This window comes from Bombina bombina, chromosome 4 (assembly GCF_027579735.1).
Source record: "Bombina bombina isolate aBomBom1 chromosome 4, aBomBom1.pri, whole genome shotgun sequence".
Lineage (NCBI taxonomy): Eukaryota > Metazoa > Chordata > Amphibia > Anura > Bombinatoridae > Bombina > Bombina bombina.
Window position 1 is genome coordinate 715,796,048 of NC_069502.1, and position 25,986 is coordinate 715,822,033.

Sequence of the window (25,986 nt, forward strand, 5' to 3'; positions counted from 1 at the left end):
CATACTGGCATGCTCTGCATACATGGCAGGGAAAAAAACCTTTCACATCCCCTCCTTTTAGATCTTTCTCAAAAGATTTCTTATTTTTATTCTGTTTTTTGTACTCACTCGGTGCAAGAATCATTTTTAAATTTTGTGCTCTCCTATAAATTTTTGTCTCCTAGAATTGGGGTCATTTTTTAGGAGATGCCAGTGTTTTCTTAAAAAATTTTTCACTAGTAAATGGTCTTCGCTGAAGTCATTTATAAAAGGGACATTGAACTCATCTGACATATAATTATTAGATTTATGTTTATACTCTAATAGTTCTTTTCTCTCTGTGTTTCTTGCTCTCTCTGTTGCTCTATTTATTGTTTCTTTCTTTATAACCTCTTTCCTTAAATTTTTCTTCCAAGATGTTAATCTGGAATTCAAAGTCATCAATCCTTGAGCAATTTTTTCCGGACCCTTAAACTTTGGCTTATCGGTATACTTTCTTCCATTAGGGAGGTGACAGCTGGAGGCATGTATAAAATTGTTCGAATCGACTTTTTTAAAGTGTGTTTTAGTTTCAATGTTGTCTGATACTATCATTATATCCAGATCTAAGAATGTGATCTGTTCTTTATTAAATTCATATGTAAACGAGATACCTCTGTCATTACTATTCATGGCCTCAAAGAACTCCAGGAGATCTGTCTCTTCCCCTTTCCAAATTATAAAAATATCATCTATGAACCTCTTAAAGAGCACAAGGTTCGCACCGAGCTCCAGACTTCCCAGGAACCTTTGTTCCCAATCTCCCATAAAAAGTTTGGCATAGCTCGGTGCGAACCTTGTGCCCATGGCGGTTCCCTCAATTTGAACATAATATGTGTTATTGAATGAGAAGTAGTTGTGTTCTAATATAAATCTTATGCTCTGCAATAAGAAATCTTTCTGTTCTTTGGTAACTCATCATCTTTATTCAAAAAGGACTCCACTGCCTCTATTCCAAAATCATGTCTAATGGATGTATATAAAGAAGTCACATCGCAGGAGGCTAATATCATAGAGTCTTCCCATTTTATATTCTCCAAGAGTGCCGGTCTTCTACCACTTACCCAAGATACACAAGAGCCTCATAGACCCTCCAGGGAGACCTATAATCTCCGGTATAGGTTCAATGACAGCAAATTTATCAAGATATATTGATACCTTTTTACAGAAATATGTGGTAAATCTCAGTACATATTTAAAAGACTCTACCAGCCTCCTAAGATTATTGGAGAATATAAAATGGGAAGACTCTATGATATTAGCCTCCTGCGATGTGACTTCTTTATATACATAAAGATGATGAGTTACCAAAAGAACAGAAAGATTTCTTATTGCAGAGCATAAGATTTATATTAGAACACAACTACTTCTCATTCAATAACACATATTATGTTCAAATTGAGGGAACCGCCATGGGCACAAGGTTCGCACCAAGCTATGCCAATCTTTTTATGGGAGATTGGGAACAAAGGTTCCTGGGAAGTCTGTAGCTCGGTGCGAACCTTGTGCTCTTTAAGAGGTTCATAGATGATATTTTTATAATTTGGAAAGGGGAAGAGACAGATCTCCTGGAGTTCTTTGAGGCCATGAATAGTAATGACAGAGGTATCTCGTTTACATATGAATTTAATAAAGAACAGATCACATTCTTAGATCTGGATATAATGATAGTATCAGACAACATTGAAACTAAAACACACTTTAAAAAAGTCGATTCAAACAATTTTATACATGCCTCCAGCTGTCACCTCCCTAAATGGAAGGAAAGTATACCGATAAGCCAAAGTTTAAGGGTCCGGAAAAATTGCTCAAGGATTGATGACTTTGAATTCCAGATTAACATCTTGGAAGAAAAATTTAAGGAAAGAGGTTATAAGAAAGAAACAATAAATAGAGCAACAGAGAGAGCAAGAAACACAGAGAGAAAAGAACTATTAGAGTATAAACATAAATCTAATAATTATATGTCAGATGAGTTCAATGTCCCTTTTATAAATGACTTCAGCGAAGACCATTTACTAGTGAAAAAATTTTTAAGAAAACACTGGCATCTCCTAAAAAATGACCCAATTCTATGAGACAAAATACCACCATACCCAAGGGTAATTTATAGGGAGAGCACAAAATTTAAAAATGATTCTTGCACCGAGTGAGTACAAAAAACAGAATAAAAATAAGAAATCTTTTGAGAAAGATCTAAAAGGAGGGGATGTGAAAGGTTTTTTCCCTGCCATGTATGCAGAGCATGCCAGTATGGCATTAAAAAGAAAACTGTTAGGACTCCTAATAACACTAAGGAGTTTAAAATAGAAAACACAATAAGGTGCACTAATAAAGGAGTAATCTATATGCTGCAATGCTCTTGTGAACTTTTTTACATAGGAGAAACGACGCGAATGCTAAGGGACAGGATAAGGGAGCATATCTGTAACATCAAAAAAGGGAACCTGGACACTTATCTTTATAAACATTTTAGGGAAATACACAAAAATAGAGTCTCAGATATGAAGTATTGGGGATTATATAAAGTGAAACCCAATTGGAGAGGGGGGAGATTTAGAAGCATCTATTCTAAAAAAAGAAGCAGAATTCATATACAACTTCAACACGATTCACCCCCACGGTTTGAATTCAGAATTGGATATATCTCCTTTTTAGGCCCACAGTAATCACTATCTTTTAATAAATTTGTATAACTAGTTTTAGTCACTAAAAAATGTATTATCCTAGAAATTTAAAAAAAAAAAAAAAAAAAAAAGGGATAATTAATTCCTTTACACAAACATATCACCACCTTATTTGTTTTCCCCCCCTCTCCCCTTTGTAATAGTATCTATATAATGGAGCCACTAAAATAAAGGGATAATTTTTTCTCTTGCACAAACATATCACCACATTATTTGTTTTTCTCCCTTTCACTTTTGTAATAGTACCTATATCAGGAGCCACTTGAAAATTCTTCACCTAAGACACTTGGAAAAATAATATATTTATATAAAAAATTAATTGGATTATTATTTTAAAATAAATGGATTTCTAAACTAATTTATTCTAAAGATTTGTCAAAAGTTTAAAATGTTAATAGGAGTAATAGAAAAATGAATGTGAAAATTAAATAAACTGTTAAATATAAATGGTTGAACCCATGGCATATGTGAAGTAATGGAGAAAAGGCTGTTAGGAATAATGAAAAAAGAAATCGGTTAACCACTCTGATATGACCTGAATAAAAAATAAAAAGTTAGAAACAAAATAGGAGATTTGAACAAAGACTCTAGGACCCAGTGGAAAAGAGAAACAGAAACAGTGAATGGACCAATGGAAATCAAGTCAGTGCTATATAAAGGTGTAAGGTGTGATCACACTTTATCTTGATAAAGCCAGGGTTGCTGGCGAAACATGTTGATATCTGTGTGAACACCAAGAAAGAAAAAGCCCTGTTTTTTTCCTGCGTACAGAAGTACTTAAGTGCAGGAGATTGAGGAACTACAAACACAAAAGCTAACTTGCGCAAGTTACAGAAACAAAAGGATTGTCTACAGTTTGGTGCTGTAATCAGAGCACTTCTACAAAGACCAGTGACAAGGTAACACAAAGAAAATTACCTACCGGAACCCCTTGTCTGAGAGTCAAACTGAGGACACATAGGAACCGCTGGGGAAGCCGTGAGTAGTAACAGCTCACAAGAGAGGGTAAGAAAATCACCCCTAAACACTGTTTGGAACATTCCTTTTCTACAAATTAAGCTCACTGAGGATACAAAGAGGTAACTGTGAAACCGTAATATATCACAACATAATATAAGGATAAAGAACACAGCCCTCAGTAATTTATCTCCAATTACTTACAAATGCTTTGATGGAACTTTTTAGATACACAAAATTACAACCAATATAAGTAAACAGCCATTGTGGGGACACCATTTATAATCTTGCATTTAAATTGTTTTAACTAATTGTTAGTTTTTGCTACATATTTGTAATTTTAAAGTTGATGAAATATAGATATAAAATATCAAATAGAGACAAATATTATTAATTGTTTTGAAATAAAAGAATACATTCTATCTAAAATCTTTGAACAAAGGATACAAAAGAGCAGATAAATCCTTTTATTTGTGTATGAAACAAATGTATATCTGAATTTTAGAAATTTTATGAATTGATCGATATAGTGTTGCAACCACTTAGGGATTGTGATTTATTTTATCTTGGTATTATCATGTTTTTATTTGAAAATAAATTGTAGAAGAATTTTTCACTTATTCTGTCCAAGGTCCAGTTTTTTCTACATATTTAGCTAACGACCTCCATACACACCTTTATCCCTTTTGCAGATTAAGCGCCTAATCTCCATAACTTTTTCACTTTATACACCTTTCTATCTGGAAGTAGATAGTAGGAGAATAGGGCAAGGGATATTAACTCTTAAGCGCTAGTTTATTTAACCCCCCTTTTTTTTGCTACATATCTATCACTTCCAATAAATAAATAAGCAGCTAGAGGGTGATGGAAATATTTTCCTATAGAGATAAACTTTTATCCGAATTAGATTTAAAAGATAAACCTAGTACATCAGGGGAACATGAAAGGATTGATGCCAATAAACTTATAAATGAACTTGAGAAAAATATGAATAAAGAGTTGAGACAAAAATGGAACTCATATTCTTAGATAGATATTTGGATAAAGAGCTTATACCTAGAGGATTAAAATTTAAAAAATCCTGCACCTTCCAATTAAGTGATGTACATCAAGAAGAATGGGAAAGAGTACTATTTAATGCCTCTAAAGGGCTGATAGAGATTATAAAAAAATCTAGAAATGAGACATTATGCAATATTAATGAGGAAATTTTATCTATAAAAAATAGATTGGATAATAGTCAGGAACAGCACCTACTAAAAAATAGACAGAAGTTGATCATGGAGAGATTAGACACGTTAAAAAATGAGATTATTAATAACAGATGGAAGAAAATAGAGAGAGATGAAAAAGAAAAACAAAAAGAAATACAGGAGAATCAGGATATAGAAATAACAACAGAAAACTATGATATAGAGGATAGGAATGATAAACAAACCCTTAATGGGGGAGTTAAATATCATAAGGACAAGGGAGCTGAATACCAAGGAGGGGGGCATTTATGAGGATCAAAGGATATGAGAGATAAAAGATTTAATGAAAGAAGAGACTATTCACATTATAATTCAACATACAGAAGGAATAATTACCCTCATTATTACAACAGGGATTTTAGACCTATAGGAACAGACAGTCATATAGACCTAATGAATATAACGGATCTTATAGAAATAAGGTTTTATAATACATATGATGGACACTATGATAATCGTAATTTCTATGATGGATGGGATACAGCAAACTACAGACATGGTAGGGAGGAAGAGTACACACCACATAGACAAAACAGAAATAGACTGGAGGAGAATTGCAAAACTTCCACACATAGAAATCATGAAAGGAAGGGAGGGATGAAGGATGGAAACCAGTCACATATAATAGATTTGAACCACTAGAGAAAAGAAGACTAGATAGTTTTGAACTTACAATTGAGGAGGAACATTTTTTAGGGAAAAGCCCTCAAAAGGAGGGCAAGACAGTAAAAATAAAAGAGGTAACAGAAACAGGAAAACCTCAAAAAGCCATCACAAAAAAAAGAAATATAGAGGAAGTAGAGGAGGAAAGGGAAGACGAGATAGGGGTAAAGAGACAGAGATAGGAAAGGAGGTTGTTGACCTCCCTAAAAAAAGTAGTATTTTCAATTTAAGCGATAGATCCCTTTCAGATGAAGAAACAAAAATTTTAGGCTTAGGTTTAACCTTTGCTCCAAGTAAAACCTTGAATAAATTTGAAACCCATATAAATGTAAGGAAATTTATAAGAAATTTAACACTTAAAAGATACTATTTGAAACAACCTCTAGAGAATTACACAAGAGTAGTGACTGACGGGTTTGTACATACCAATTTGAAGCCAAATCAAAGTTTTACCCCTCCAATGAGAAAGGGGAGTAATATAGAGACTTTTGAAAAGCTAGTATTAGCAGACTTAAGAAAGGACAATCATAGCTTGAAAGTAAACTCAAATTTGAGTAGAAAAGATAGGGAGGTCCTCAAGAATTTAAAGGAGGATAACTCCATCACCATCAAGCCGGCGGATAAGGGGGGTGGCTTGGTGGTGATGGACAAATTGAAATATTGTAAAGAAGCTGAAAGGCTTCTGGGTGATAGGAAAACATACAGAAAATTGGAACTGAATCCCACTGAGAATTCAATAAAAAGCTGATGTCTATTTTGGGTAGTGGAAGAGAGACCCGGCATTTTAAAAGAAGGTGAATATAATTATATTCTGAATAAGTTCCCAAGAGTGCCGGTCTTCTACCACTTACCCAAGATACACAAGAGCCTCATAGACCCTCCAGGGAGCCTATAATCTCCGGTATAGGTTCAATGACAGCAAATTTATCAAGATATATGATACCTTTTTACAGAAATATGTGGTAAATCTCAGTACATATTTAAAAGACTCTACCAGCCTCCTAAGATTATTGGAGAATATAAAATGGGAAGACTCTATGATATTAGCCTCCTGCGATGTGACTTCTTTATATACATCCATTAGACATGATTTTGGAATAGGAGGCAGTGGAGTCCTTTTTGAATAAAGATGATGAGTTACCAAAAGAACAGAAAGATTTCTTATTGCAGAGCATAAGATTTATATTAGAACACAACTACTTCTCATTCAATAACACATATTATGTTCAAAATTGAGGGAACCGCCATGGGCACAAGGTTCGCACCGAGCTATGCCAATCTTTTTATGGGAGATTGGGAACAAAGGTTCCTGGGAGTCTGGAGCTCGGTGCGAACCTTGTGCTCTTTAAGAGGTTCATAGATGATATTTTTATAATTTGGAAAGGGGAAGAGACAGATCTCCTGGAGTTCTTTGAGGCCATGAATAGTAATGACAGAGGTATCTCGTTTACATATGAATTTAATAAAGAACAGATCACATTCTTAGATCTGGATATAATGATAGTATCAGACAACATTGAAACTAAAACACACTTTAAAAAAGTCGATTCGGAACAATTTTATACATGCCTCCAGCTGTCACCTCCCTAAATGGAAGGAAAGTATACCGATAAGCCAAAGTTTAAGGGTCCGGAAAAATTGCTCAAGGATTGATGACTTTGAATTCCAGATTAACATCTTGGAAGAAAAATTTAAGGAAAGAGGTTATAAGAAAGAAACAATAAATAGAGCAACAGAGAGAGCAAGAAACACAGAGAGAAAAGAACTATTAGAGTATAAACATAAATCTAATAATTATATGTCAGATGAGTTCAATGTCCCTTTTATAAATGACTTCAGCGAAGACCATTTACTAGTGAAAAAAAATTTAAGAAAACACTGGCATCTCCTAAAAAATGACCCAATTCTAGGAGACAAAATGCCACCATACCCAAGGGTAATTTATAGGAGAGCACAAAATTTAAAAATGATTCTTGCACCGAGTGAGTACAAAAAAACAGAATAAAAATAAGAAATCTTTTGAGAAAGATCTAAAAGGAGGGGATGTGAAAGGTTTTTTTCCCTGCCATGTATGCAGAGCATGCCAGTATGGCATTAAAAAGAAAACTGTTAGGACTCCTAATAACACTAAGGAGTTTAAAATAGAAAACACAATAAGGTGCACTAATAAAGGAGTAATCTATATGCTGCAATGCTCTTGTGAACTTTTTTACATAGGAGAAACGACGCGAATGCTAAGGGGACAGGATAAGGGAGCATATCTGTAACATCAAAAAAGGGAACCTGGACACTTATCTTTATAAACATTTTAGGGAAATACACAAAAATAGAGTCTCAGATATGAAGTATTGGGGATTATATAAAGTGAGAACCCAATTGGAGAGGGGGAGATTTAGAAGCATCTATTCTAAAAAAAGAAGCAGAATTCATATACTACTTCAACACGATTCACCCCCACGGTTTGAATTCAGAATTGGATATATCTCCTTTTCTAGGCACACAGTAATCACTATCTTTAATAAATTTGTATAACTAGTTTTTAGTCACTAAAAAAATGTATTATCCTAGAGATTTAAAAAAAAAAAAAAAAAAAAAAAAAAAAAAAAAGGGATAATTAATTCCTTTAATTCCTTTACACAAACATATCACCACCCTTATTTGTTTTCCCCCCCTCTCCCCTTTGTAATAGTATCTATATAATGGAGCCACTAAAATAAAGGGATAATTTTTTCTCTTGCACAAACATATCACCACATTATTTGTTTTTTCTCCCCTTTCACTTTTGTAATAGTACCTATATCATGGAGCCACTTGAAAATTCTTCACCTAAGACACTTGGAAAAATAATATATTTATATAAAAAATTAATTGGGATTATTATTTTAAAATAAATGGATTTCTAAACTAATTTATCTAAAGATTTGTCAAAAGTTTAAAATGTTAATAGGAGTAATAGAAAATGAATGTGAAAATTAAATAAACTGTTAAAATATAAATGGTTGAACCCCTAGGCATATGTGAAGTAATGGAGAAAGGCTGTTAGGAATAATGAAAAAAGAAATCGGTTAACCACTCTGATATGACCTGAATAAAAAATAAAAAGTTAGAAAACAAAATAGGATATTTGAACAAAAGGACTCTAGGACCCAGTGGAAAAGAGAAACAGAAACAGTGAATGGACCAATGGAAATCAAGTCAGTGCTATATAAAGGTGTAAGGTGTGATCACACTTTATCTTGATAAAGCCAGGGTTGCTGGCGAAACATGTTGATATCTGTGTGAACACCAAGAAAGAAAAAGCCTGTTTTTTTCCTGCGTACAGAAGTACTTAAGTGCAGGAGATTGAGGAACTACAAACACAAAAGCTAACTTGCGCAAGTTACAGAAACAAAAGGATTGTCTACAGTTTGGTGCTGTAATCAGAGCACTTCTACAAAGACCAGTGACAAGGTAACACAAAGAAAATTACCTACCGGAACCCCTTGGCTGAGAGTCAAACTGAGGACACATAGGAACCACTGGGAAGCCGTGAGTAGTAACAGCTCACAAGAGAGGGTAAGAAAATCACCCCTAAACACTGTTTGGAACATTCCTTTTCTACAAATTAAGCTCACTGAGGATACAAAGAGGTAACTGTGAAACCGTAATATATCACAACATAAATATAAGGATAAAGAACACAGCCCTCAGTAATTTATCTCCAATTACTTACAAATGCTTTGATGAACTTTTTAGATACACAAAATTACAACCAATATAAGTAAACAGCCATTGTGGGGACACCATTTATAATCTTGCATTTAAATTGTTTTAACTAATTGGTTAGTTTTTGCTACATATTTGTAATTTTAAAGTTGATGAAATATAGATATAAAATATCAAATAGAGACAAATATTATTAATTGTGTTGAAATAAAAGAATACATTCTATCTAAAATCTTTGAACAAAGGATACAAAAGAGCAGATAAATCCCTTTTATTTGTGTATGAAACAAATGTATATCTGAATTTTAGAAATTTTATGAATTGATCGATATAGTGTTGCAACACTTAGGGATTGTGATTTATTTATCTTGGTATTATCATGTTTTTATTTTGAAAATAAATTGTAGAAGAATTTTTCACTTATTCTGTCCAAGTCCAGTTTTTTCTACATATTTAGCTAACGACCTCCATACACACCTTTATCCCTTTTGCAGATTAAGCGCCTAATCTCCATAACTTTTTCACTTTATACACCTAACACCCTAACATGAACCCTGAGTCTAAACACCCCTAATCTGACGCTTATCATGTCCGCTACATATCTATAAATGCGGACAGCATTTATCATTGCACCAGCAGTTCTTGTGAATTGCTGGTGCAATGCCGCCCCCTGCAGATTGTGTCAATCAACCCGATCATATTCGATCGGGTTGATTTCTGTCTGCAGCCTCAGAACAGGCGGACAAGTTATGGAGCAGCGGTCTTTAGACCGCGGCTTCATAACGTCTGTTTCTGGCGAGCCTGAAGGCTCGCGCGGAAACAGAGGCATCAAGCTCCATATATATATATAATTTATTTATTACCAGACATTACGAGACATATGTTTATAAGATTCAGTTTAAATGTTGATAGTTTTTATACTATTATCTGGGAATGTGGGCAGGCTGTCAAATCCATTGTCAGCAATTTAGGATTTGTTGGACCACTTGATAATTTTACTTAAGAACTATTGGAATTATTTCTCTAAAAGAATGATTTCAGGTCTGAAAATGATTTTAATTTCTAGTTATCAGGGGACCACCATACCACCCATTATGGCACCAGCATATACAACATTTTTCAATTTTATTTACTTAACCCCTTGGGCCAAGTGGATATAGATCTATGCCATGTGGTACATAGCCCATCATACCACATAACATAGATTTACGCCCATACTGCCTGAAACCCAAGTAGTCTTGGTTGTCAAGAGACCTTCTAATAACCAAAAAACAATAGCAAAGCCATTCATGTCTGCTATTTCTAAACAATTGGGATCCCAGAGAAGCTTTAACAGCCATTTGTGTTTTGATTGCATAAGCAGTATGTAAATAATTTCATTGAGAAACCCAAAGTTTGTGAAAAAATTAACGTTTTTTTTTTTTAAAAATCATCGCATTTGTTTTCTGAAAAAATATTGTACAAAAAAGTTATAAGGGCTCAGATAGCTGAGATAAATCTCAGGTGTTAGAAAAAAAAAGGCAGGCAAATGGCTTTAACATTGAGACACATACAATGCCTTGCAAAAATATTTACCCCCCTTGACTTTTTACCTATTTTGTTACATTACAGCCTTAAGTTCAATGTGTTATTAATTTGAATTTTATGTGATGGATCAGAACACAATAGTCTAAGTTGGTGAAGTGAAATCAGAAATATATATACATAAAACTATTTTTTAGAAATAGAAAACAGAAAATTGGCATGTGCGTATGTATTCACTCCCTTTGTTATGAAGCCCATAAAAAGCTCTGGTGCAACCAATTACCTTCAGAAGTCACATAATTGGTGAAATGATGTCCACCTGTGTGCAATCTAAGTGTCACATGATCTATCATTACATATACACACCTTTTTGAAAGGCCCCAGAGGCTGCAACACCTAAGCAAGAGGCACCACTAACCAAACACTGCCATGAAGACCAAGGAAGTCTCCAAACAAGTAAGGGACAATGTTGTTGAGAAGTACAAGTCAGGGTTAGGTTATAGAAAAATATCCAAATCTTTGATGATCCCCAGGAGCGCCATCAAATCTATCATAACCAAATGGAAAGAACATGGCACAACAGCAAACCTGCCAAGAGACGGCCGCCCACCAAAACTCACGGACCTGGCAAGGAGGGCATTAATCAGAGAGGCAGCACAGAGACCTATGGTAACCCTGGAGGAGCTGCAGAGTTCCACAGCTGAGACTGGAGTATCTGTACATAGGACGACATAAGCCGTACGCTCCATAGAGTTGGGCTTTATGGCAGAGTGGCCAGAAGAAAGCCCATTACTTTCAGCAAAAAACAAATGGCACATTTTTGAGTTTGCGAAAAGGCATGTGGGAGGCTCCCAAAATGTATGGAGGAAGGTTGCTCTGGTCTTATGAGACTAAAATTGAACTTTTCGGCCATCAAAGAAAACGCTATGTCTGCGCAGACACAAACACATCAAATCACCCAAAGAACTCCATCCCCACAGTGAAAAATGGTGGTGGCAGCATCATGCTGTGGGGATGTTTTTCAGCAGCTGGGACTGGGAAACTGGTCAGAGTTGAGGGAAAAATGGATGGTGCTAAATACAGGGATATTCTTGAGCAAAACCTGTACCACTCTGTACGTGATTTGAGGCTAGGACGGAGGTTCACCTTCCAGCAGGACAATGACCCCAAACACACTGCTAAAGCAACACTTGAGTGGTTTAAGGGGAAACATGTAAATGTGTTGGAATGGCCTAGTCAAAGCCCAGACCTCAATCCAATAGAAAATCTGTGGTCAGACTTAAAGATTGCTTTTCACAAGCGCAAACCATCCAACTTGAAGGAGCTGGAGCAGTTTTGAAAGGAGGAATGGGCCAAAATCCCAGTGGTAAGATGTGGCAAGCTCATAGAGACTTATCCAAAGCAACTTGGAGGTGTGATTGCCACAAAATGTGGCTCTACAAAGTATTGACTTTAGGGGGGTGAATAGTTATGCACATTTACTTTTTCTGTTATTTTGTCCTATTTGTTGCTTGCTTCACAATAAAAAAAAAAACATCTTCAAAGTTGTGGGCATGTTCTGTAAATTAAATGATGCAAATCCTCAAACAATTGATGTTAATTCCAGGTTGTGAGGCAACAAAACACGAAAAATGCCAAGGGGGGTGAATACTTTTGCAAGGCATTGTACATGTCTAAATATGTATATGTATATATATATATATATATATATATATATTGTATAAATATATATATATATACGTATATGTGTGTGTGTGTACATATATATAAATGTATTTATATGTGTATATATGTATTTACAGTCATGTATACACATATAAAAACATTAATATATATGTACACACATATAGGGTTTATCATTTATATTTATAGCCGATTTATCAATGTCTGACGGACATGATACGCTGTCGGCATTTAGTAGTTGTAGTGAACTGCTTGTGCAATGCCGCCCCCTGCAGATTCGCGGCCAATTGGCCGCTAGCAGGAGGTGTCAAATTGGCCCCATAGACATACGTATATAGAAGTGCATTACAGCCCTTTGCCATTAAGTAAATGAAAACATGATAAAATATATTTATGCAATATTCATATTTAATAAAGATTTTAAATATGTATTTACTGTAAATATTTCACATTTGCTAATGCGAATATGTGATGGAGTTTGCACAATCTCGGGTGTTCATTTCTTTTCCCCATTGATTTCTGTAGGGGAATACATGCACGCGCACGTGGAAAATTAAGTTAGTTTTTTTGCAATATTCGGGTTAGTGCTAGCGCAAAATAAGGTTTTATGAAACACAACCTGACTAGTGCAAAAAAGCTTAAATCTAGCCCTAAGTGTTTTAAACAAGGCACAAATCAAATTTGACCACAACTGGGATAAGATACATTTTCTTGATTTAGGAATGTTTTCATTGTCTACTCATGAGGGATGGGCACATCTTTGTACTTAAAATCCACTGCTCACAATTCAATTTTGTTAGTCGCTAGCTTTCTTGACCAGTGTGAACAAGACTAGCTCACACTGGTCAAACATTTCTGAAAATGCTGTTTCATTACAAATAGGTCCCTCCCTTTTACATACCCCATGTATAGTATTGACTTTGAAATGACCACAGACATCATTTTAGATGTATATATAAATATAAATGATCTAGTTTAATTAAACATGTATTTACCACTTGTGTATAGTAGAAATGCATCAAAAAGAAATCCTGTTCTGTCGAGTGAGAGTAAGGTTAGGAAATTGTGGTTTGTACAGTGTGTTTTTAAAAAAATGTGATTGTACAGTGGGATTTTGAAAATATGGCTTCTATAGTGGGTTTTTGAAACTACAGTGAGTTCTGCACATTTGGACTGTCTTTAAAACCTTGTCGGTTAGCAGTCTCATGATTTACAGTGTAAGAACTGTTAAAATTAAGAAGATGAGATAAGTTGCAGTCAATTTGTTCTTATGGAAATAAATGCCCCTCACGGTTCTTCTTGATTTCAAATGAATATCTCACCAAAAAACAAAATGCATAAAAACATTCAACATTCCAACAAAGATTTAAAACATAATTGACCAAACATGCCCAATATACCCATAATGCCCATACAAATGTTATTCATATTGTTTAACATTTAACTTAAAGGCCACTGTATTCAATTGCAAAACACAGACACAGACTTTATTAACCCCTTTAACCTATTTGTTATTTCAGTGATCAACATATATTATCAGCAGTTCCAAGTGCAGGTGTGAGAAAATAGAAATTAAATCTTTTGTGTGTTAACAATCTCAGCTATGTTTGACTAATTGTGATAAAAAAAATTTGCAATTTTTTTTGTAGAATTGCTTGCTCACATAGATTTAAAATATCACTTGTACCTTATTTTGTTTGTACTCTATAACAATTTATTGGTGTGTCTTATGGCTGTAATGTTCATTTTCTTATAGAAAGAAGAGTTTTAAAAAGAGAGAATGATTTATGATATTTTCACATAATCTTTTCAATCATTTATTCTATTGGATGATATTAGTATATAAAGAGAAAAAGATGCACCATAAAGAGCACTCATTTAAAGAGTTTTTTTAAAAAAAATAGTTTAGACAAATTAGTTAAGTTAATCGTTTTTTCGGATCCGTTCATTTTTTCAGATCCATTCTTTATTCATATACAGTACATTATTCTTTTCTGAAGTTTAGAATAGTATAATGCATATGAATAAAGAATGGATCTGAAAAAATGAAAGGTTCAGAAAAAACAATTTAATTTAACTTAACTAATATGCCGGCGATTGCTGAAGCTAAATTATCTAAAACCGCTGCCACCCACATCGCCGACACTTAATAAAGCTATTAAGCCCTAAACCACCATCCCTCTACATCACCAACACTATCTAATCCTATTAACCTCTAAACCGCACCCCCCACATCGCCGTTGACACTAACTAAATCACTAAATAAAGCGATTAAACCCTAAACCGCCATCCCCCCACATTGCCAACACTAACTAAATCACTAAGGCCTAGATTTGGAGTTCGGCGGTAAAAGGGCTGTTAACGCTCCGCGGGCTTTTTTCTGGCCGCACCATAAATTTAACTCTGGTATCGAGAGTTCAAACAAATGCTGCGTTAGGCTCCAAAAAAGGAGCGTAGAGCATTTTTACCGCAAAAGCAACTCTCGATACCAGAGTTGCTTACGGACGCGGCCGGCCTCAAAAACGTGCTCGTGCACGATTCTCCCATAGGAAACAATGGGACTGTTTGAGCTGAAAAAAAACCTAACACCTGCAAAAAAGCAGCGTTCAGCTCCTAACGCAGCCCCATTGATTCCTATGGGAAACACTTCCTACGTCTGCACCTAACACCCTAACATGTACCCCGAGTCTAAACACCCTAACCTTACACTTATTAACCCCTAATCTGCCGCCCCCGCTATCGCTGACCCCTGCATATTTTTTTTAACCCCTAATCTGCCGCTCCGTAAAACGCCGCCACCTACGTTATCCCTATGTACCCCTAATCTGCTGCCCTAACATCGCCGACCCCTATGTTATATTTATTAACCCCTAATCTGCCCCCCACAACGTCGCCGACACCTACCTACACTTATTAACCCCTAATCTGCCGAGCGGACCTGAGCGCTACTATAATAAAGTTATTAACCCCTAATCCGCCTCACTAACCCTATCATAAATAGTATTAACCCCTAATCTGCCCTCCCTAACATCGCCGACACCTACCTTCAATTATTAACCCCTAAACTTCCGATCGGAGCTCACCGCTATTCTAATAAATGTATTAACCCCTAAAGCTAAGTCTAACCCTAACACTAACACCCCCCTAAGTTAAATATAATTTACATCTAACGAAATTAATTAACTCTTATTAAATAACTTATTCCTATTTAAAGCTAAATACTTACCTGTAAAATAAATCCTAATATAGCTACAATATAAATTATAATTATATTATAGCTATTTTAGGATTTATATTTATTTTACAGGCAACTTTGTAATTATTTTAACCAGGTACAATAGCTATTAAATAGTTATTAACTATTTAATAGTTACCTAGTTAAAATAATAACAAATTTACCTGTAAAATAAATCCTAACCTAAGTTATAATTAAACCTAACACTACCCTATCAATAAAATAATTAAACTACCTACAATTACCTACAATTAACCTAACACTACACTATCAATAAATAAATTAAACACAATTGCTACAAATAAATACAATTAAATAAACTAGCTAAAGTACAAAAAATAAAAAAGAACTAAGTTACAGAAAATAAAAAAATATTTACAAACATAAGAAAAATATTACAACAATTTTAAACTAATTACACCTACTCTAAGCCCCCTAATAAAATAACAAAGCCCCCCAAAATAAAAAATTCCCTACCCTATTCTAAATTAAAAAAGTTACAAGCTCTTTTACCTTACCAGCCCTGAACAGGGCCCTTTGCGGGCATGCCCCAAGAATTTCAGCTCTTTTGCCTGTAAAAGAATAAATACAATACCCCCCCCCCAACATTACAACCCACCACCCACATACCCCTAATCTAACCCAAACCCCCCTTAAATAAACCTAACACTAAGCCCCTGAAGATCTTCCTACCTTGTCTTCACCATCCAGGTATCACCGATCCGTCCTGGCTCCAAGATCTTCATCCAACCCAAGCGGGGGTTGGCGATCCATAATCCGGTGCTCCAAAGTCTTCCTCCTATCCGGCAAGAAGAGGACATCCGGACCGGCAAACATCTTCTCCAAGTGGCATCTTCGATCTTCTTCCATCCGGTGCGGAGCGGGTCCATCTTGAAGCAGGCAACGCGGATCCATCCTCTTCTTCCGATGTCTCCCGACTAATGACGGTTCCTTTAAGGGACGTCATCCAAGATGGCGTCCCTCGAATTCCGATTGGCTGATAGGATTCTATCAGCCAATCGGAATTAAGGTAGGAATTTTCTGATTGCTGATGGAATCAGCCAATCAGAATCAAGTTCAATCCGATTGGCCGATCCCATCAGCCAATCAGATTGAGCTCGCATTCTATTGGCTGATCGGAACAGCCAATAGAATGCGAGCTCAATCTGATTGGCTGATTGGATCAGCCAATCGGATTGAACTTGATTCTGATTGGCTGATTCCATCAGCCAATCAGAAAATTCCTACCTTAATTCCGATTGGCTGATAGAATCCTATCAGCCAATCGGAATTCGAGGGACGCCATCTTGGATGACGTCCCTTAAAGGAACCGTCATTAGTCGGGAGACATCGGAAGAAGAGGATGGATCCGCGTCGCCTGCTTCAAGATGGACCCGCTCCGCACCGGATGGAAGAAGATCGAAGATGCCGCTTGGAGAAGATGTTTGCCGGTCCGGATGTCCTCTTCTTGCCGGATAGGAGGAAGACTTTGGAGCCTCTTCTGGACCGGATTATGGATCGCCAACCCCCGCTTGGGTTGGATGAAGATCTTGGAGCCAGGATGGATCGGTGATACCTGGATGGTGAAGACAAGGTAGGAAGATCTCAGGGCTTAGTGTTAGGTTTATTAAGGGGGGTTTGGGTTAGATTAGGGGTATGTGGGTGGTGGGTTGTAATGTTGGGGGGGGGGTATTGTATTTATTCTTTTACAGGCAAAAGAGCTGAAATTCTTGGGGCATGCCCCGCAAAGGGCCCTGTTCAGGGCTGGTAAGGTAAAAGAGCTTGTAACTTTTTTAATTTAGAATAGGGTAGGGAATTTTTTATTTTGGGGGGCTTTGTTATTTTATTAGGGGGCTTAAGAGTAGGTGTAATTAGTTTAAATTGTTGTAATATTTTTCTTATGTTTGTAAAATATTTTTTTATTTTCTGTAACTTAGGTTCTTTTTTATTTTTTGTACTTTAGCTAGTTTATTTAATTGTATTTATTTGTAGCAATTGTGTTTAATTAATGTATTGATAGTGTAGTGTTAGGTTAATTGTAGGTAATTGTAGGTAGTTTATTTAATTATTTTATTGATAGGGTAGTGTTAGGTTTAATTATAACTTAGGTTAGGATTTATTTTACAGGTAAAGTTTGTTATTATTTTAACTAGGTAACTATTAAATAGTTAATAACTATTTAATAGCTATTGTACCTGGTTAAAATAATTACAAAGTTGCCTGTAAAATAAATATTAATCCTAAAATAGCTATAATATAATTATAATTTATATTGTAGCTATATTAGGATTTATTTTACAGGTAAGTATTTAGATTTAAATAGGAAATAATTTATTTAATAAGAGTTAATTAATTTCGTTAGATAAAAATTATATTTAACTTAGGGGGGGTGTTAGAGTCGGGTTAGACTTAGCTTTAGGGGTTAATCCATTTATTAGAATAGCGAGTGAGCTACCGATCGGAAGTTTAGGGTTAATAATTGAAGGTAGGTGTCGGCGATGTTAGGGAGGGCAGATTAGGGTTAATACTATTTATGATCGGGTTAGTGAGGCGGGATTAGGGGGTTTAATAACTTTATTATAGTAGCGCTCGGTCCGCTCGGCAGATTAGGGGTTAATAAGTGTAGGCAGGTGTCGGCGACGTTGAGGGGGCAGATTAGGGGTTAATAAATATAATATAGGGGTCGGCGTGTTAGGGGCAGCAGATTAGGGGTACATAGGGATAACGTAGGTGGCGGCGATTTGCGGTCGGAAGATTAGGGGTAATTATTGTAAGTAGCTGGCGGCGACGTTGTGGGGGCAGGTTAGGGGTGAATAAATATAATCCAGGGGTCGGCGGGGTTAGGGGCAGCAGATTAGGGGTACATAAGTATAACGTAGGTGGCGGTCGGCAGATTAGGGGTTAAAAATTTTAATCGAGTGGCGGCGGTGTGGGGGGAGCTCGGTTTAGGGGTACATAGGTAGTTTATGGGTGTTAGTGTACTTTAGGGTACAGTAGTTAAGAGCTTTATAAACCGGCGTTAGCCAGAAAGCTCTTAACTCCTGCTATTTTCAGGCGGCTGGAATCTTGTCGTTAGAGCTCTAACGCTCACTGCAGAAACGACTCTAAATACCAGCGTTAGAAAGATCCCCCTTGAAAAGATAGGCTACGCAAATGGCGTAGGGGGATCTGCGGTATGGAAAAGTCGCGGCTGAAAAGTGAGCGTTAGACCCTTTAATCACTGACTCCAAATACCAGCGGGCGCCCAAAACCAGCGTTAGGAGCCTCTAACGCTGGTTTTGACGGCTACCGCCGAACTCCAAATCTAGGCCTAAATAAAGCTATTAACCCCTAAACCGCTGTTTCCTGACATTGCCAACACTACCTAAACCTATTAACCCCTAAACCGCACCCCCCCACATCGCCAACACTAACTAAACCTATTAACCCCTAACCGCAGTTCTTAAACATCACCAACGCTAACTAAACCTATTAACCCCTAAACCACAGTTCCCAAACATCGGCGACACTAACTAAACCTATTTACCCCTAAACCGCCGCCCCCACATTGCAACAACCTAAAATAAACTATATTAACCCCTAAACCTAACACCCCCTAACTTTAACATAATTAAAATAGACCTAAATTAAAGTTACAATTATTAACTACCTATTTAAAAATAAATACAAACTTACTTGTGAAATAAAAATAAACCCTAAGCTTAAAGGGACACTAAAACCAAGTTTTTTCTTTCGTGATTCAGATAGATCATGCAATTTTAAGCAACTTTCTAATTTACTCCTATTATCAATTTTTCTTCGTTCTCTTGTTATCTTTATTTGAAAAAGAAGGCATCTAAGCTTTTTTTTGGGTTCAGAACTCTAGATAGCACTTTTTTATTGGTCGATTAATTTATCCATCAATCAGCAAGGAAAACCCAGGTTGTTCACTCACCAAAAATGGGCCGGCATCTAAAGTTACATTCTTGCATTTAAAATAAAGATACCAAGAGAATGAAGAAAATGTGATAATAGGAGTAAATTAGAAAGTTGCTTAAAATTTCATGCTCTATCTGAATCACAAAAGAAAAAAAAAATTACAAAAACTAACATTACAAAAAAATAACAAATGAAATGATCCAAAAAAATAAAAATTATTCCTATTCTAATACCCCGTTTTAAAAAATAAAAAAACCTACCCCAAAATAAAAAAACTAATCTATAATAAACTACCAAGGCCCCTTAAATCTACCCATTGCCCTGAAAAGGGCATTTGTAAGGGCATTCAGCTCTTTTTTGTCCTATTAAAAATAAAAAAGGCCTATTCTAAAAAAAAACACCCCAAAAATAAAAAAAATCCCATTACAAAAAATAACTAACGAAATTATCCAAAATAATAAAAATTATTCCTATTCTAATACCCCGTTAAAAAAAAATATCCAAATATTAAAAAAACCTAATCTATAATAAACTACCAATAGCCCTTAAAAGGGCCCTAATATCAGGGTGCCAGGAATCAGACTGAGACGAGAAGTGCAAAAATAATCACACCTTTATTAATAACAAAAAAATAATAGAAAGTCCACAAGTCAAATAACAAGCCAGGAGTCAAAAGCAGAGCTGGTAGTCAGACGAGCCGAGTCAGGAGCCAAAGCGAATAGTCAGACGAGCCGGAATCAGGAACAAGGAAAACAGCAGAGACAGGAACAAGCCAGGGATCAGGAACCAGGAAGGACGTCAGGCAGCCAGGTAATACACAGGAACTCTCACAAACAAGTCTGAGACAACGCAAAGGCAAAGCATACTGAACAGAGGTCCTTTAAATAATAAGTGATGACATCACAATTCTGAGACTGCATCCTGTCTCACACAGATGATGCACACCAGTCTGGCCATAAAAGGAAGTGCAGGAAATGAGCAGCATTCCCCACAATGCACCATAATCAGCAAGAGAGGTGAGTAAAATGGCTGCCAGCAGCACATGGCACACAAAACAGGGAAAAAACCCTGACAGTACACTCCCCTCAACGACCCCTCACCTGCGGGAGGACAAAAGGCTTATTGGGGAAACGGGCATGGAAGGCACGGAGGAGAGCGGGAGCATGAACATCAGAGGAGGAAACCCAAGAAAGCTCCTCCGGACCGTAGCCCCTCCAGTGAACCAAATACTGTACATGGCCCCTGGACATACGGGAGTCAATAATGCTGCTGACCTCATACTCCTCATGGTTGTCAACAAAGATAGGATGGGGATGAGGCAATAATGATAAACCGATTACAAACCAATGGTTTCAAGGGAGACATGAAAAAATTGGAGATGCGCATTGCAGGAGGAAGGTCAAGAGCGTAGGCCACAGGATTGACCCGTCAAAGTATTTGAAAAGGACCAACATAATGGGGAGCCAGTTTATTGGAAGGCACACGAAGGTTCAAGTTGTGGGAGGACAGCCAAACTCCTTCACCAACCTGGTAGGAAGGCGCGGGCAGACGCCTACGATCAGCCTGGAACTTTTGGCGCTGCATAGAACGATGAAGGCAAATCCTGAATCTGCACCCATGTGGAACGGAGTTGCCAGAGATGCTCCTCCAAAGCTGGAATACCCTGAGACATGAATGAATCGGGCAACAAGGATGGTTGAAACCCATAATTCGCCATGAACAGGGATAACTTGGAGGAAGCATTAATAGCACTATTACGAGCAAACTCTGCCCAAGGTAATAGTTCAGACCAATTATTGTGGTGATCTGAGACATAGCAATGGAGGAACTGTTCCAGAGCTTGATTAGACCATTCCGCAGCCCCATTGGATTGAGGGTGAAGGAAAGCTGGATCCCCATTTGAGCACAAAAGGAATGCCAAAATCTGGAGACAAACTGGCTACCCCGGTCCGACACTATCTCCTTGGGTAACCCATGTAAATGGAAGACCTCCCGGGCAAAAATTGAAGCAAGCTCCTGAGCGGTAGGCAGCTTCATCAAGGGAATGCAATGTGACATTTTAGAAAAACGGTCAACCCCCATAAGGATAACAGTATTGCCATTGGAAACAGGGAGCTCGATATTGAACTCCATGGAAAGATGTGTCCAAGGATGCTCACCATTAGCAATAGGTTGAAGAAGACCCACAGGAAGACGTTGAGGAGTCTTATTCTGTGCACAAACTGAGCAGGAAGCAACATACGCAGCAACATCAGAACGAAGACCTGGCCACCAGAATTGTCGAGTGACAGACCAAATTATTTGGTTCTTGCCTGGGTGACCTGCGGCTTTAGGATAGTGGTAAGTGTGCAAAAGTTTAGTTTGAAGATTTTCAGGAACAAAACACTTACCACTAGGTTTCTCAGGAGGTGTATTGATTTGTGCAGCCAGGATCTCCTCCCACAAGGTAGAAGTCAAATTAGTACGTATGGTAGCTAAAATATGGTATAACAGGAGTAGGTAAAGACTCCTCCTTGGAAAGAGGCAAAAATTGTCGAGAGAGGGCATCAGCCCTAACATTCTTATTACCAGGCAGGTAGGAGACCACATAATTAAACTGAGACAAAAATAGCACCCATCTGGCCTGTCGGGGTGACAAACGTTTTGCTTCAGATAGATAAGTTAAATTCTTGTGGTCAGTAAAAATGAGCACTGGCACGCTAGTACCTTCGAGAAGATGCCTTGGGTGCCAAAATTATGGCCAGTAATTCCCTGTTGCCAATTTCATAATTGCACTCCGCTGGAGAAAATTTCTTAGAGAAACCACACGGATGCAAGGAACCGTCAGGCATAGGACGTTGAGACAAGAGGGCACCTACTCCAGTCTCAGACGCATCAACCTTAAGAACGAAAAGCAGGACAGGATTAGGATGAGCCAGAACTGGAGCGGCAGCAAAGGCAGTCTTAAGACTATCAAAGGCCTTAATGGCAGTAGGTGACCAATGGAGTGGATGATTCTCTTTACGGGTCATGTCTGTGATAGGTTTGACCAAGGAAGAAAAGTTTTTAATAAACTTTCTATAGTAATTGGCGAACCTCAAAAAACGTTGAATAGACCGAAGACCAACTGGGCGAGGCCACTGCAGAACTGCAGATAACTTGTCAGGATCAATGGAGAACCCTGCAACGGAGATAACATAACCTAGGAAGGTTACTTGAGTCTGATGAAACTCACATTTCTCGAGTTTACAAAACAGGCCGTTCTCACGTAGTCTCTGAAGAACCCGTGTAACATCAACGATGAGCCTCAAGTGTGGGTGAGTGTATGAGGATGTCGTCTAAGTACACCACAACACACTGTTGCAACATATCTCGTAGGACATCATTAATAAATTCCTGGAAAACAGCAGGAGCATTACATAGGCCAAAGGGCATTACAAGATACTCATAATGCCCGCTCCTGGTGTTAAACGCTGTTTTCCAATTGTGGCCCTCCTTGATCCTAACGAGATTTTACGCTCCTCTCAAATCAAGTTTAGTAAAGACCGTAGCTCCCTTGAGGCGGTCAAAGACTTCCGTAATGAGCGGAATATGGATAAGCATTCTTAATGGTAAGACAATTAAGACCCCTATAATCGATGCATGGTCTTAACTCGCCACCCTTTTTCTTCACAAAGAAGAAGCCAGCCCCTGCAGGAGAGCAGGATTTGTGAATGATCCCCCGTGACAGAGCATCAGCAACATACTCTTCCATAGCACAATTCTCTCTAACAGACAGAGGGTAAACCCGGCCCCGAGGAGGAATGGCTCCGGGTTGCAGGTCTATGGCACAATCGTAAGACCAGTAAGGAGGCAACATACCGGCATGCACATTATCAAAAACATCTAGGAACTATCGGTACTCCTCTGGCAATTGAGATACAGAAGAAGTGCACAAGATTTTAACTGGTTTTCGAAGACAAGTGGAAATACATTGCGGGGACCACGACAAAATTTCGGACCTGCGTCAGTTGAGACTGGGATTGTGCTTTTGGAGCCAAGTATAACCCAGAACAACCGTAAAATGCGGAGAGTTTATCACCTGGAACTGGAGGGTTTCAAAATGGAGAGCTCCAACAGACATGGACAACGGAGCAGTTTCGTGAGTAACGAGTGCGGGCTGAAGGGGCCTGCCATCAATGGCCTCAATAGCAAGCGGAACGGACCGAGGCAAAACAGGAATGGAGTGCTTTGATACAAAAGCACTGTCAATGAAATAGCACGCAACACTGGAGTCAACAAGAGCCTGGGTGACTATGGAGGAGTCCACCCAGGAAAGGACAACCGTGACCAAAGGTTTCTCCTTAAGTGGTTCCGGGGACGAGGATAAACCACCCAAGGTCTGCCCCCGACAGGACCTTAGGTGTGAGCATTTCCCGGCCGTGTAGGACAAGACTTCAAAAGGTGGCCCTGTAACCCACAATAGAGGCAGAGCCCCTCCCTCCTCCTAAAGGCCCTCTCCGCTGCGGAGAGACGTGTGAATCCCAACTGCATCGGCTCAGCAGTACCTGGTGACTCGGGACCAGGAGGCATGGGAGGAGAGGGAGGCATGGGTGGGAACAATCACGTAGGAGACAACAAAACAGGAGGCTTCCGCAAGTGCTCCGTGAAAGAGGGCCTCTCTCTCTGAGTCTGATGTCAATCAGGATAAAAAAAGACACCAATGCCTCGAGATCCTCTGGTAAATCTCTGGCAGCAACTTCGTCTTTAATCGCATCAGAGAGCCCATGAAAGAAGGCGGCAACAAGGGCTTCATTGTTCTAACCAACCTCTGCAGCAAGCGTACAGAACTCAATAGCATACTGAGCAACAGATCTTGTACCTTGCTGAATGGACATGAGTCGTTTAGCAGCAGAGGAGGAGCGAGCCGGAACATCAAATACCCTTCGAAAAGAGGTCACAAATTCAGGGTAATTTGAAATCACAGGTTTATTAGTCTCCCACAAGGGATTAGCCCAGGCAAGAGCTCTGTCAGAGAGTAACGAGATGAGAAATCCCACCTTAGCTCTGTCAGAGGGAAACGCCTGAGGTAACATCTCAAAGTAAATGCCCACCTGGTTTAAAAACCCTCTGCGCTGAATAGGATCGCCTCCATATCGCTGAGGTAGAGGTGCAGAACCGGACATGCTCCTGGTAGGACTAGGTGCAGCAGCGGAAACAGGAGCAGCCATAACTTTTGGGACACTTTGGTCCAAATGTGCAGTGCAAGTCAGCAGGGTTTGCAGGGCTAGTGCAAATTGATCCAAGCAGTGATCCTGTTCATCCATCCTGGAAATGATGGCAGGTAAAGGTGGATTATTAGCACCATCAGGATTCATGGCCTTTGCGTAATGTCAGGGAGCCAGGAATCAGACTGAGATGAGAAGTGCAAAAATAATCACACCTTTATTAATAACAAAAAAATAATAAAAAGTCCACAAGTCAAATAACAAGCCAGGAGTCAAAACCAGAGCTGGTAGTCAGACGAGCCGAGTCAGGAGCCAAAGCGAATAGTCAGACGAGCCGGAATCAGGAACAAGGAAAACAGCAGAGTCAGGAACAAGCCAGGGATCAGGAACCAGGAAGGATGTCAGACATCCAGGAAATACACAGGAACTCTCACAAACAGGTCTGAGACAACGCAAAGGCAAAGCATACTGATGAACAGAGGCCCTTTAAATAATAAGTGATGACATCACAATTCTGAGACTGCATCCTGTCTCACACAGATGATGCACACCAATCTGGCCATAAAAGGAAGTGCAGGAAATGAGCAACATTCCCCACAATGCACCATAGTCAGCAAGAGAGGTGAGTAAAATGGCTGCCATCAGCACATGGCAAACAAAACAGGGAAAAAACCCTGACACCTTTTAAATCAGCCAATAGAAATTAGAGCTGCTTAAATCCTATTGGCTGATTTGAATCAGCCAATAGGAATGAGAGCTGCTTAAATCCTATTGGCTGTTTAAATCAGCCAATAGGATTTAAGCAGCTCTGATTCCTATTGGCTGATTTACATTTTTCAGCCAATAGGAATGCAACAGTACCCCCAATATAAAAGGGGTACCTTGCATTGAATCCTCAGTGTGCGGCGGACGATCGCATGAAGAGGACCTCCATATCGGACCGATGGACCTCCGCCTGGACCTCTGCCTCCTCAGGGATGAAGAAGATGCCGGTCCCACAATGGATGAAGATGGAGCCGTCTGGATGAAGATGCTTCGCTGCTGGGATGAAGATCTTTCGCCGGACTTCAGCAACTGTGAGAACCGATTTTGCAGTTAGTGTTAGGTTTTTTTTGTTTTTTTGGGGGGTGTTTTTTTTAAGGTTAAGGCTGGGCAGA